General features: G+C 32.7%; 1 pseudogene; it reads left to right on the top strand.

Annotated features, from left to right (window-relative positions):
- The first annotated feature begins 13,326 nt into the window (after positions 1-13,326).
- Positions 13,327-15,260, top strand: part of LOC149577079 (26S proteasome regulatory subunit S10B homolog B-like) — a 44,597-nt pseudogene continuing 42,663 nt past the window's right edge.

Genomic DNA, 15,260 nt, shown 5'->3' with positions numbered 1-15,260 from the left:
GTCATATGAAAAATATGTTCAAAGAAAGCATTATTACCTACAAAAATATAAAGGGTTTATTAGTCCAAAATGAGTAATGTAAAAGTAGACTAAATTCACACTTTAAATAATAACAATTTTAAAGCATCTGGAAGCTTTTTTTCTTTTAACAAAAACATAGTTTGCTTATTCAACAACAATGTCCCTTCATATGAACCAGTACTAGTCACACAAACTGCTCTAGGAAATGGATCAACTTCAGTAGTACTTCTCTCTATTGGTAACTCTTATGCACATATGGTAACATGTATATCAAACTCTAGAACCATGTAATATATGGTAACTCTTATGCACATGTACACAAATACACAATAAGCTATGTAGCATAATAATATGTGCATGTCAAACCATAGTACAATATACCATATTGTAATATAGTAATTTTACACACATAAGAATATAAAGCTACACTTGACTGAACACATAAGAATATAAATGCACTTGATTGAACACCTATTGAAAGTGACCCCACCTCTAACATTCACAGACCATTCATAAAAAATGAATACTGACAATTAGCTAACACTACAATTCACTCCACAAATGCACTTAACATAAAAAATGTGTCTACTATCAGAAATAGGCAAATTCAGTTGCAACTCAAAAAATTCAACCTAGCCTTAAAAAATTCTCCCAATTTCTTGAAATCAAGTAATTTCTATATAAAAAATATTTTGATTTTTTTATACCATAAACCTCAAGAAAAATGTAGTAAAATGTAACCTCAAGGTACAAATAACCTATATCACTATGCTTTACAACTTGAACTATCACACTAGCTATAAATAACTTACAATACTAGAATCTTAGAATCTATAGTAGATGATGAGCCAATTAAAGCTTCATAAATTTAATGCTCCAAAATTGACAATGTTGACGCCTGTGTACTCATGTTTTATTAGCTACAAATCAGTAGCAGTACTAAATTTAGACATCTATATAATCCAAATTTCATCTGCAAAACAAGAGGAATATTTGCTTTCTTGTGCTTTGATGATCATAAGTCTTTCCTATTTTCTTGTGCTCCATTGACCATAGGCCTCTATTCAGAGCCACCTTGTATAGAAGAGGCCCTTTAGTAACCATAAATACCAATCTACAAGCAACACAATCAAGATAATGCATATACCATGAGCAAAGTGATTCAAATGTTAGAAGGCACTATTGATATAGCCATACTACCTCAGCCTTTTCATGTTGATACACCAATCCAATTAATAGCCTCATAATCATCTTCTAGCATGTGATATGTGATTACAAGGTTGTAAAAATCTTAAAAACTTGGGACCAAAAACAAAGAAAAAAAAGATACTACTTTTGAGTTCTATGATCTATTAGAACATAATAGATGCATGGAGGAGAATGCCTTTCCTGTAAAGACATCATAATAGAGGCAATTTAAGGTTTAGATTTTCCATATCAATGAAGAATCCATGTTTTGAGTTCACATATTTGGTGCCCTGTTTACTCTATTTTTTAACTCTTTTATTTTCCCCTATTTTTAAGGATCTACAAAGGTCTCATTTGCAACATGTCATCTATGTTGCATTTCTTATCTTCATCTTAATCGTCACCATTTATAGCCTATTGGCTTGTTATTTAATCTACATAGAAACTTTAATCTATTAGATTAACACTGCATTAAACTGTCTTGCATTGTAATTGTGAAACTTATAGAAATGCATTATAATATACAAAATTGTTCATACAATTTAAGGGGTAGTAGTAATATTGATGAACTAAAAAAGACAGTGCCTTTCTAAAATTAGAATAGTAGACAATATAAATGGGGAATGACAAGAACTAATGACATATGCTTACCCTAAATGGGGGCTTTCCAACCAATTTAAAGAAAATGGTTTTGCGACCAATTTCACACCTCATTGTTCTGTATGCCACTTCCATAGAATTTAAAGTTTGCATCTATTGCTGATGATATTGTAGGTATAGGTGTTTCTCAAGGTGTTGATGTTCAAGCAGACCTCACACAACTACCAAAGCATACCCCACCTCAAATTGAATGCATACTTGACAAGAAGGTTACCAAGTAGACTAGGAGGGGTACTTATTATTCCTATTTGGTTAAATGGAAGGATACACCACAAGAGGATGCTACATGGTTGACTGAAGTAGAGATTTTGAAAGCTAGGTACACTCTTAATTCCATCCCAACTCACAGGACTTGAGTTCCTTTGAAGTTGGGTAGTATGGTGCAGGGCACCCATATGTCAAGGGGGTCATCATATTGAAGATCACTGCCTTGATTGGTCATTCAAGATAGGCTTAGGTTATGATAGTTATTTTGGTCCAATTGTAAAGGTTTTAGGCCACTTGGTGTTTTATAAACTGATGGCTTCTAACCTATGGGACACTTAGCCTTAAGCTCATGCCAATGGAATCTAGTCTTTGGATTATGCACATTGCACTATAGGTGTGTAGGCACTTAGTTTGTGTCAATAAGAGCACTTGATTAGAAAGGATGCTCAACAATGCCACAATGTTGCAAATATGTTGCAATGAAACTTTATTCCAAATTTGCAAAATGTTGTCATTACTTACAGATCCAAAACCTATGTAGGAAGAAAGATCATCAAGTTATCTTTCGAATGTAGTTGGTTTGACTAAATTTGGTGCAGTATGGATCAAGTTATCAGTATTTTTCCCTAACTAGGTCAAAAACTCTCCATTCTCTAGGGTTTTGAGAAAATGAGCATTTAACTCTCAAAGAAACCAGCCAAATTTCTTGGAAATCTAGATTTTTATAGTAACACGAGTCTAGTACATGATTCCAAAAGGAGGGATCCAAAGGAGTTGTTTTTCTATTTTAAACCCATGCCCTGGGGCAAACTGTTGAGTAAGTTTGGCCTAGAAATAATCAAATATGAACTCATAGACTGAATTAAGAGAGTTTGATCAATCAAATGGTACAATCAAATTTATGAGATGTTCCTAGAGTAATCCTAACAACAACATCTTATCTATGCACCCATTTTGTTATAGTTTTTTTGTCATCAAGCCTAATTTGGCCTGTTAGGTATGCATAGACATAGGACTGTCACATTGTGTTGGAGTTGGTTTGTTTGTTGATTGTTAGGAAGTTTTTTTAGATGTTTGAGACACATTATATTGACACCTTTTTTCTAGTCAAAGACTTGGTGTTTTTTTTTGTCTAACAAAGTTAGTAAAGGCAGAGTTTGGTAAGACTGCCACATATAATAGTGATTTTTTTGGTGCAACTTGAGTGTGGCAGTAACTAGTTTACAATTGTTGTCTATGAGTTCAAAGTATAATTAGGCAAGGTTGGTAATCATTGGGATTTGAAAGGCTAATAGGTTAGTGAAGTGAAGAGAGACTTTCAAAGAGTCATTGAAGTAGGGTGAGTTTGGGAATACCTCTCCAAAGTACTAAGCCAAATCAGAGTCAATCTTTTTTTTAGTGTTATTAGAAGATTGTAAGGTTATTGAATACTTGTAGATTCATTAAAGGACAAAAATTAGTGTCATTGATACAATAATGAGTTTTTTAGAAATTAGGGTTAGTTGAGGAGTCAGTTATGGGAAGTTATTGGGTCTATTCAGTCTTTGCAAAGTTATATATATAATGCTATATCTCAAATATATCACAAGTTATCATTTAATTAAATTAAGGAATGAAACTTAGCTATATCTATATTTTAAAATATCACAAGTACAACATCTTACTGATATACAAAAAAAAATTACCATCCTATATATCTCCTAGTAAAGCATCTTTTTTCATAAAATAGTTTTTATGGGAGACATATATGTTGAATTGGTCCTTGATTTAGTTCTCGTTAAAAAATATAGAAAAACAAGGTTTTACTAGTTCTAGTGGGCATAGACAGTTATGTTTTCATGGTCCTTGTTGTCGATAATGCACTAGGCAAATACTAGACCGCCAACCAAAGGAGGAGTCCGCACTTCATCATGAGCTAAAGAATACAATGTTGTTAGCAAAGGCATTTCCAATGGATAAAGATCAAATGGGATGCTAGCTAGAAATGTCCACACAAAAAAAAAGGTAAGTGTTATAATTTTGTTGAAAACAAACAAAGTGTTACACAAAGGTTGTGTGCAACAACCCTCACCATGTTCACCATGTGATGTCACAACTGGCACATATGTCTATACAAGAAAACATAAAATTAGAGATCGTGATCCATAAGATACTATAAAATATTAATATCTATTGAACTTATATTATTTCTTTAGTTGAATTACTGCTTACCTTCAAAGATTGGATTCTATGATCCAATTATGTTCTCAGTGCCTCTTTCTCCTCGATTCTGTCACCCTTGATGATAATGTTAACAAGTTCATCAATGTATCTTTGCTTAATTTTTTGGGTGATGAACATAGGGTCAACACTAAGGGTGATGTCATGTAGATATGATGCTCGTATCTTAGATTGCATTTGATCAGTGGTCGTTCTAGCTTTTTCCTATCATTTGTGACATCAAATATCAATAAAATTTCATTAAAATAACTCCAAAGACATAAAGAAAAGAACATAATAATATGAAATTTGTTTCTATATTAACATTAAAATTTACAATAATTAATGTTTACCTCTACTAAAGGCGTCTGAGATGGTGGATCCATATTGCCCTGTGAAAAAAATTAGTAAGTCTTAGAAATCAATAGAAAAATTAAAGTAATAGACTTACCAAAAAAATATTAATAATAAAGTAGATTGTATATGTAAATCATTTGTCTTAAGTTAAAAATTTAATGTAACTAATGTGTATATCTAAAAAAATATTTGACATTGATCCTACCTAAATATTTCATTGATCATTATGAGCTTCATCCATGCCATCATCATCATCATCATCACCATCATCATACTTGTCACTTTGATCATCATCGTCACCACCACCATCTTCATCACCACCACCACCATCTTCATCACCACCATCATCATCTTCATCACCATCATCATCATGACCATCATCACCATGATCATCACCATCTTCATCACCATGATCATGATCATCATTAGCATCATCATCATCATTATCACCATTATCATCAACATGACCAAAATCATCACCATCTTCTTCTTCATCATCACTAGGTAACTGTCATTCTTGATAATCATTTACTTCCTCTTATGGTTCTTTAATATCTTCTTCTTCGATCACATTATACTTTATCGGCTTTCCTCTTAGGTCATGTCTAACAACAAATGACCAACCTATTTTGTGTGGAACAACAAATTAAAACACTTGCTCAAATTGTCTTGGAAGAACATAGGGCTCATCTCTGACTGGCTCAAATGACCTTGTATTAATCATAGTAAATCCACTATCATGTTCAATAATAGTCCTATCAGGATCATTTCAATTCAGTTGTAACTTGAACCATTTGACAACAAATAGCACTATTTTGAATGAATTAAAGTCACACTCAAGTATATCATCCAAAATGCCATAGTATCAATTTTTAGATTGTTGAGGATGTATGTTAGTGCTAGATGAAATATTGGTGACCACAAAGACAGCACTTATCCCATAATCACATGTTTTCTTCATTTTGTCTAACTTTTTCATGTGGAATTTATAGTCATGGTAGTACATAGCTTTGTGGTGTTTGACATACAATTATTCAAACATGTCAAGATTATTTGCATCAATCTATGAGTTGATATTAAACTTATGTCTCATGATTAGTAATCTTATGTGTACCTTTGTATCTCTTAAGCCATGTATTAGATCAAGTACCATTGGCATAACATTAGGATCTCCATTACGATGAGCTTCTTTAACCAATGATGCAACACCATCCCATGTTAATGAGCGACCATTTGCTTGAGACTGTTCAATCCATACTGTCATCCAATCAAGATTGTTTTCAATATACAAATGTAGTGCATCCCACTCACGACCAACTATAAAGAAGACAATTACACCAGTTAGAAACAACTTCTATATATTGATGATGGATAAGAATTATTAAACTACAAAAAAAAAACTTATAATTACCTTTCACCCCCCTCAATTTACCTTTCCCCATCAGGTACTCCCCTTCAAATTTTTCATTAGAGTTGAGATCCCAAATGTGATCTACATGGATATTTGCTGCAAACTTTGGAAGATATTCACTAATGTACACCATGGTCTGGTATATCATATATCCCTCTATCATAGAACCCTTAGGATGTGCTCTTTTTCGAACCAAGCCATTCATAAATTTCAAGTGCCTCTCAACCATCCACATTGATCTAGCTTGTACAGGTCCACACAATTCAATCTCTTCAACTTGATGTATGAGGTAGTGTTCTTGAGCATTGAAAAAGGTTGAGATATATACTTTTGCATTTCACACATAAGCTGTGGAATTTTTCTCTTCCAATATTTTATATATTTTTTATCAATTTCTTTAGATGATAACCACCTAAAAGAGATTAAACACACAAAAACACATAAATGAGATTTCAAATAAAATTATACAATAGATTTCAAATAAAAAGCTACAAATCTAAGAAAAAACACTCCTAACCTTATGTATTTTTCAAGATCATATATAACTTGTTTAATACTATTGTCAAACTATTGTGGAAGGGATAGAGGTAGGACGAACTACAATCATTAAAAAATGATCATTTCAATATATTATAAAATAATACAATAGTTACTACATTCAATCTTACAAATATACTATAAATAGAGAACATGACTTACCTTGACGAAGGTATGCCAATCATGTGTTTTCAACCTTGGCCCAAAATCACCTTTCTTTGATAGAAGAGTGCTTATATTTGCAACAAATCCTATTGGAAATTTTTTTTTTTTTATGACTTCTTTTAATGCATCAATTTGTTGTTCCATTAATAACCAAGGAAGGGCACTTGTATTTATGCAGTCCCCATTGCTATTTGATTCAATGAAAGCTTTTAGTCAATGATTGGATTCATGAATGTCAATACAAATTTTGGCAATTTTTTTCTATCATGCCTTCAATCCAAAATTTTCCATAGTGTCTCTATTACATTCTTTTCAATATTCATAGCATCAAACAAATGCACAATTGAGAGATCCTTGTAGTACGATAACCTACTAAATTGAGTAAGATAATTTTTCATTCCTCTAGGAAGTTGGTCATTGATGCCTTGAAAACCTTCACGAGCATCAATTATAGCATCAGTAAATATAAGACAATATCAAAATACAAATTTTAAACTTTGAACAACAAAATGGACATTACCTTGATGATTTAGTCGATCGTATTCCAACTTCCATAGATGAGGTGTCATTCTTCATGGCCTTAATTATGTCTCTTCTTTCTCATTGAAAAGATGTTTTTTGGCAATTTGGTACCTATGATTATTGTGGAGAAAGTGTCTAAACTCATCAAACACCTGCTTTCCTAAACTTCTTGAATGACAAGATTTCATCTTTAGACCACAAACTGGACATGCAAATTTTCCCTTTGTCTGAAGACCTAAAAGATCATGTATAATTGGATCATGTACAATTATCATGTGCAACTTAAGCATTTGATAGTAATATGTAAGCACTATAACAGACCAAAAATATGTGATCTTAACAATATAACATATCACAAAAATGAGTTAGCCCAGGGGCATCATGTATTGTCCATACAAGCATTGCATGGAATTGAAATTGTCGATGTCCTATCGGTCTAGAGATGTCATACATAGTGATGCCATTCCATAACTTAAACAACTCATCAATTAGAGGCTCAATATACACATTCATATCTTTAACTTGGTATTTACCTAGTAATTGAATGAACATAAACATTACATAATTATTATGACCATTTTCATGCACTATTTATAAATTAATTTAGATGACTATAAAATGAAAAAATACCTGGCACAATCATTGACAACATTATGTGCTCCCTCTTTATGGACATCCAAGGAGGAATATTATTCTTAATAACAAAAATAGGCCACACTGAGTAAACAAATCTCATATCTCCATATGGATTAACACCGGCTGCTGCCAATGAAAGCTTCAAATTACAAGGTTCTTCTTTAAAGTGTGGCCATGTTTCTTTTATCTCTTTAAATGTAGAACCATCCATAGGAATTCACATAATATCTTCTTGACTTCTATTTCATGCATGGTAATCCATAAATTGTTCTAAGCTAGTGCACCTAAATAATCATTGAAGACGTGGAATAATGGGAATGTACTAAAGAATCTTGTGTGGCACTTTTTTTGTTATTTGATCTTAACGATATCTACTCATATGAAAATTATGGCATTCTATTGTAAATTCATGTTGTTTATGATATAGAATGTGATCATTAGGACATGCATGTATTGTCTAATAATTCATTCCAATCTTATTCATAATGTTAGATAATTCTCGGTACGAACAAGGCAAAATTTTTGATGGTGGTAAGAAAAACTCACTAATCAACCTACAACAACAAATATGCATTGTTAATATAATGAATAGTAATTATATGCTAACATTGAAGATGATAAAAATGACATACCTTAGCATACATGGCATTGCTACATTGGATATACCATTCATAACCTTTAAGTTCACCAACAACACTATAGCTGAGAGTAGAGTTATTTGGGAGCCTTCATATAAGGGTCCGTGTGCCTTCTCAAGTAAAGTTATATCAGGACCATCTTCATCATCATTATTAGATTCCCTAGTACCATCATTGTGAGTCTCTTCATCACCTTCCCTAATACCATCTTCTTCAATCATGTCCTCTAGCACATTATCATCTTCTTTCATGGAAATGTTATCCTTAGCTTGGATATTCACACCTCCATGTTCCTCTAGTAGGAAATCCACATTCAGCAATGGATGAAAATCGTGACCCCCTTCAATGTGACCATGTTGCCTACAATGACTCTGGGCTATTGTGATTAGAACTGAGCCCACAATGCAGCCATTGTCTCATTACTTTGTTATGGGTTCATATTGTTAGGTGTGGTCTTTCTTCACAAGAAAATATATCTACAAATAAATTGGAAATGTTGTAGTTAATGTTTATATCTACACATATGGAAATTTTTGATTAATGTTTGCAAATGTAACTAAAATGATCCTATAATTTCTAGAGGGCCTAGATGTTTGCAAAATGTGGAGTTATAGACAATGTATCTTAATTATTTGCAAAATGCCTCAAAGAGATGTCACAAGGTTAAAGTTACTTAGGTGCTATTAGCAGCATACCTTGACTAATCCTAATAGAAATGACTAATTTGATTAATGCATCAACTAATGAATATGACTAAAAGATCGAAACATATTAATGTATAGCAATGTTTTCCTCAAGGAAAACATTATTCTAAAAATCAAATAGGGAAACACTTCAAGACCTTAGAAGTGGCAATATGATGAATTTACCATGGCTGTTGAAGGGGATCTTATAGTGGAGGATTCAAAAAGTTGTACAACCAATAAAGGGCATGTATTCAAATACAAATTCAAAAACCAATCCCATACAAGGATCCTCACTAAAAATACACAAGCCAAATCAAACAAATTTTCTTGGCATACTCCAAACAATAACAAAGGCTAGCATCAAAATTTCAATCCAGGTAGAAATCCTAGAGTAGAATAAATAAATAGGCCTCTCTTCTATGCTCATTAATGACATCAAAATTAAATGGTTCTGATTTAGGTTCAATAACTCTGCAAAAAGCTTCTAGGGTTGGTTGTTCTACATGGAAACTAACTAATAGAAACAGGTAGCCAATTAGCTATTAAGAATGGAATCGCCCAGCTTCACATTGAGCTATATTCTAAGATTACTATAAATATGTCCACATGTAAGACAATTTTGTGGTCAAAGAAATACATCTTTCACCAAGCTGCCCCAACCAAATAGAATGTGACTAGACCTTACCCAGGTGCATATATAGTCATATCACTTTATCAGATATGACTTGAATACGAATTGGAACCTACACACACCCAAAAAACACATTCTTTAGCTCTTTTAGATACTATATGACTTGATTTTTAAACAATCTAATGTGAATTCTACTAAAATTAATTGTTTTTTTTAATTCACTAATGCAATTCAATTGTACTTTTTCTATTAAGGCGGCCCATTTTCAGGGTTTTCTTCCAATGTGATTCTACTATTTTTTAGCAATTGAATTATTTAATATTTAAATAAATAATTATTTATAATTTTTTATTTCTATTATCTTGTTAGAACATTTGACATTTTTCACAAATGGGGAACCTCATCCCAATTTAACAAATTTGAGGCCTAGACTCACGAGCACATTTGACCACGAAAGGAGACATTTCAACTTTTAAATATTGAGATATCTTAGGAAAAATATACTACAAATTTGGAAATGTCTATTATACCCTAGGACCTAAAATCAAGTTTTTGAGCTTCATCCTTTTAGATTTACAACAAACACCAGGATTGAGGTATAAGACCAAGGTTGAGGTATAAGACTGTCTAATAAAGTATAACACTTGAAGTGAAGACCTAGAGAAAGAATACTATACTATTCTATCTATAATAATCTTCATATGAAGATAGCTACAAAGGAAGAAAATCAATATAAACAGGTATAATCCAATGGCTATAGATCCCCTCAGGAAAGGTCCAAATATCCATGCTCTAGTCATTTTAAAGCCTCATAGATACAAAAGTAACTCTAGCTAATTAGGCTATTTGTTACTTCTGTAGATAATTGAATAACCCTCTAATCAAGCCTTAGATTTTATCTCTAGTAAAAAGATTTTAATATCCTAATCTTTATAGAAATAACACTAACCCCTTTTAAATCTAAATCTTTTTTCACCAACAAATTTTAGAATCATAGTTTCAACCAAACATACTCAGAGGTAGAGTAGATATAGATTAATAATCATAGCATTTATAATAAACTCAAATTCAACAAATGGGAACTTACTTGTTAAGTGCAATAAACACACTACTGAGAACAAATGCTCCCATCACAAGCAACCATTCAATAATGACCAACCTACCATAAATAGTAAATCTTATCAAGGTGGCAAAAAATAAAAATAAACTAAAAAACATACTTTTCATGAAGCATATTAAAATTTTGAAGAAACCAAAATAAGGCTTACCCACATATAATATGCTTGAAGCCAAGAATATTCAATACTGTTAGTCAGTCACCCTCAAAAGCATCAGTATAGATATGATATATTTTAACTATAGCAAAATAGAGGAACCAATAACAAAAACACTAGAGTCTAGAACCACTAAAGCTGGAACATTGTGTTTTAATGTTTGTAGGAAATAATGCACATAGATAGAGAGAGAGAGCGAGAGAGAGAGAGAGAGAGAGAGAGAGAGAGAGAGAGAGAGAGAGAGAGAGAGAGAGAGAGAGGTACATGCAAAAACCAAGGTGGGAGATTAAGAATTCAATAGACCAAATATGAATCCATGTAGCCCTTGTGCAAAGTGTTATGTATGTGTGTCTTCTCATTTATATATTATCAAAAGCAATCTGAAGGCCTTCTAAAATTCTTGAAAGGGTAAGTAGTGTGTGGATTACCTAAGTAGCAAGTGCATGAAGTGGTAGAGTACTGAAGCTACAAAGAAACTACATTGCAAAGTTGTTCATCAAAATAATAGACATAAGCTAAGTCTAAAGGACCCTAAGAAAATCTTACAAATTAGTGATAATAATCAATTTCATACCCCAAAATTAGACATACATAGACAAGCATGTGATTCTTAAGATAACATGAATTATATCCAAATTGCCACTGCATTGATTAAAGACATTAAAAATAAAAAGTGATTACAAAGATATCTTAAAATAATTTTACAATAGATAATGTAGAAAACTTTTTGGTAATATATAATAAAAGACCAGGAGCTCCTATAGATATGTGTATTCTAATCCATACCCAAAACCAAAAGAATGAAGCCAGCTCAAATGCATTCTCCAAAATCACACACCAAAGAGAACACATTGTTATCCCAACCCAATTCAATGCCATAGGGACTAAGAGTAAACACAAAAGCAATCTATAGTATTTTATACCTAGAAAAGTATGAAATGGATCAGAGAAAGAAGCAACTCTGGCTTGTTAAACCAAAACAATTCATCCTGTGGCTTGATCTTTGAGCCAGATAAATGTCCACTTCCAGTCACATTCTCTAGTGCAAGTTTTTCAATAACATGTTGCATCTTTGTCCCCACAAAAAGAACAAGCTACAATAGACACATAATATGTGGGAAAAGAATTAATTCTATCAAGAAGCAATATTTATAAATTAATTTAGATAAGGAGAGAAATCATTAGTGAAAATAAGAAATAAATTTAATCTCCTTTTATCCTCTCTTCCTTTACTATTCTTGGTGTTGGAACGAAGCCAAGCACCTAGGATCAGGTGGAGAAGAAATTGAAGGTTGAGAATCTATTATGAAGATAATTGTAAGTCATATGAAGATAAGTCTTTCTAGTTCCTTTCTCATCCTCACAAAAAAAAAAGGAGGGTGTGAGAGATAGAGGGGGCAAAGGGCAGGCATAGATGGATAGATCACACAGAAGATTCTTTGGGAGAAGAGGAGGAGGCAAACTAAGGTTTTGAAGACTTAGAATCCCTTGTTGAACCTTGAAGTTGAATTATCCTTTAAGAATATTCCAAGGTGGTGATTCAAATTTTGATGGATCTTAGTTTGTAAAGGAAGTTAGGTTGAAGGGTAAAATAAGTTAAAGCCATCATGAATATAGATTTGGAGACTCATGGATACTCGCAATTCAGAACACAATGCAAATGTATGGGTAAGGTTTGCAGAATGGTAATTTCTAGCAGTTCATTTTTCAATTTTGTTTTAGTTGAGATGGTTGAGAAGTTGAACCTACAACAACTAGTGCATAGAAGACCTTACATGGCACAAGGATTGTATGATAGACACCAAGTTGAGGTTAGAAGGCAAGTATATGTTCCTTTCAGCATTGGAACCTATGAGGATTCTATTTTATGTGATGTTATTCCATTGATAGCATTCCATTTAATCCTAGGAGGGCATGGAAAGTAGAGAAGCATACATTATATGATGGGGCATTGAATAGTTACACCTTCAAGCATGGTGGAAAAAAAGTGATATTGAGATATTTGAAAGAAGATGAAGCATCATGGAAGATGCTAACTAGTTTCTTGTTTGAAAGAGTGGGGTTCCTAGGACAAAGGGAACAAGAAGAAGATAAGGTAGACAAAAAGATAGCAATTGATTTGGTACATCAGGCCTATGTTGAGGCACACAGAGTTGTGGATCAAACAAAGATCCTAAAGAGGGTAGTGGTCGAGATGACTGGTTCAGTTGAAGAAGAGACAGAGATGCAAGTGCAGATACATATGGAGAAGTTAGCACCTAAAGAACATAGGATAGTGAAGATGGTGATAGTTGAGCCACAAAAGGAAGAGGCTCAAAAAGATGAGAAGACAGGGATAGAGGAGAATATCTCAGAGGTTGCTGAGGTAATAGAAGAGTGCATGGGTGGAGATATTCAAGTTGGGATAGTCATATGTCCCTTATATGATGATGTTAAAAATAGAGAGGATAGGTTTGTTAAACAAGCCATAGATGAGATGTTTGAATTCCAAGAAGGATGGCATTGGGAGGATAAGTTGGAAGAAGTCTCAAAGATGACAAGGCCTTAAGGGATGAAGAGTTAAGACTCTTGGAAAGAGAGATGGTGAAGAATGCCACAAGTTGGCACATGAACATGACAAGAAATATTGTTTGGCCCATTAAGAGGCTGACTGAGAAGAGGAAGTTGTTGAGGGAACCTACTAAGATAAAGGTTCTAGAGGATGATTGTGAGGTAAAACATTGTGTTGAAGATGGTGGAGCAGCAAGTCTACAAGGACTTGATAAAGAGACAGATTTGTGGGATGAGATGAATGCCATAGTTGAGGAATGGCAAGAGAAAGGTGGAGTAATGAGATTATGTCTTGAATAGGGGCATGAAGAGGAAGAAGTATATGGTCATGAAGAAACCTTAAAGTCAAGGTTGTCTACAGGGACAAGGAACTCACAAGAAGTGTGGGAGCAATCCTTGTTATTTTTTATTTTTTGATGTAGATATGGACTATGAATTGTTTATGCAAAATGTGACAATTCTTGAAGCCCAAAATATAGCCATGGAGAAAAAAAAAATTAAATGTCCATGAATGACCAGTACAGACCTCAAATATTACTTCCAACATACATATCAATGAGGGTCGAAAGGAGGTGGAAAAAACATAACCTCTGTTGCATTTGCAGTTCTTCGTACTTTGGATTTAAGTCTAATTTGAAAGGCATTAGGTTCATATAATTTCACTATTAGGTGTTGCTTCTACAATAGAATTTAACTAATACATGTCATAGGATGTTGTGCTAGGTTCATTAGTTTGTATGTATGACATGAAATTATTTTTGCACTAGTTGTTGTATAATCACCATCTTATGTATTTTGCACATGATATAACCAATTATTAGTCATATCCTACTAAAACATGGAACTAAAATGGGTGTCAAGTAATAAATTTGTTCATTGATAAATTGCAAATGATTTTTTCTGTAATATTGTGTGAATGATAACATTATTTGGTTATGGGGTTCCCCTTAGCAATGAGCATCTCAAAGAGCTTGATGGATAGTTCAATTTTCTCTGATGCATGTTTCCCATTAATAAAAAGATCTTAAGAGACACAAGCTTACACCAGTTCATCATTGTTTTTCTTCAACTCTTAGTACCATTATCATGTCAAACAAAATTACTACATTTTGGGTTCTTGTTTAATGATTAATCAAATATCATAACGATCAGTAAAAATATCATCTTTATTATCCATATTATATTAATATACTATGTATAGAGGTTGTACTATTTCTTCTTTTATTTATGAGTTTGTGCCCCATTGGACATCCATTTCACGTGGCTGAGTGTTTATAGATGGTAAGTTTTAGTGCTTGGTTTAGTAGAAGTTTCTAGAATTTTTTAATTCTCATCCATATCAATATAATAATTTCTTTAGGAAAGCTCTCGCAAATACATTTCAGAATATTTATATCATTGTCTATCTTTGCTAGGTCAAAGTTTTTCTTTTATTTTATTTTCTTTTATTAAAGATGTTTTGTCAAGGGAATTAGGAACATAGATTTAGATTTTTTGAATGAGATATCAATTGCTATTTGGTATTGAATAATCAATGGAGAAACTAACTCTAACATTAAATTTCAAATGTGACTTTCA

Source organism: Cupressus sempervirens, chromosome 1 (genome assembly GCF_028749045.1).
Source record: "Cupressus sempervirens isolate cs-2001-9-10 chromosome 1, ASM2874904v1, whole genome shotgun sequence".
Lineage (NCBI taxonomy): Eukaryota > Viridiplantae > Streptophyta > Pinopsida > Cupressales > Cupressaceae > Cupressus > Cupressus sempervirens.
Note: the sequence above shows the minus strand (reverse complement) of the source record. Positions and strands in the feature narration are given on the sequence as shown.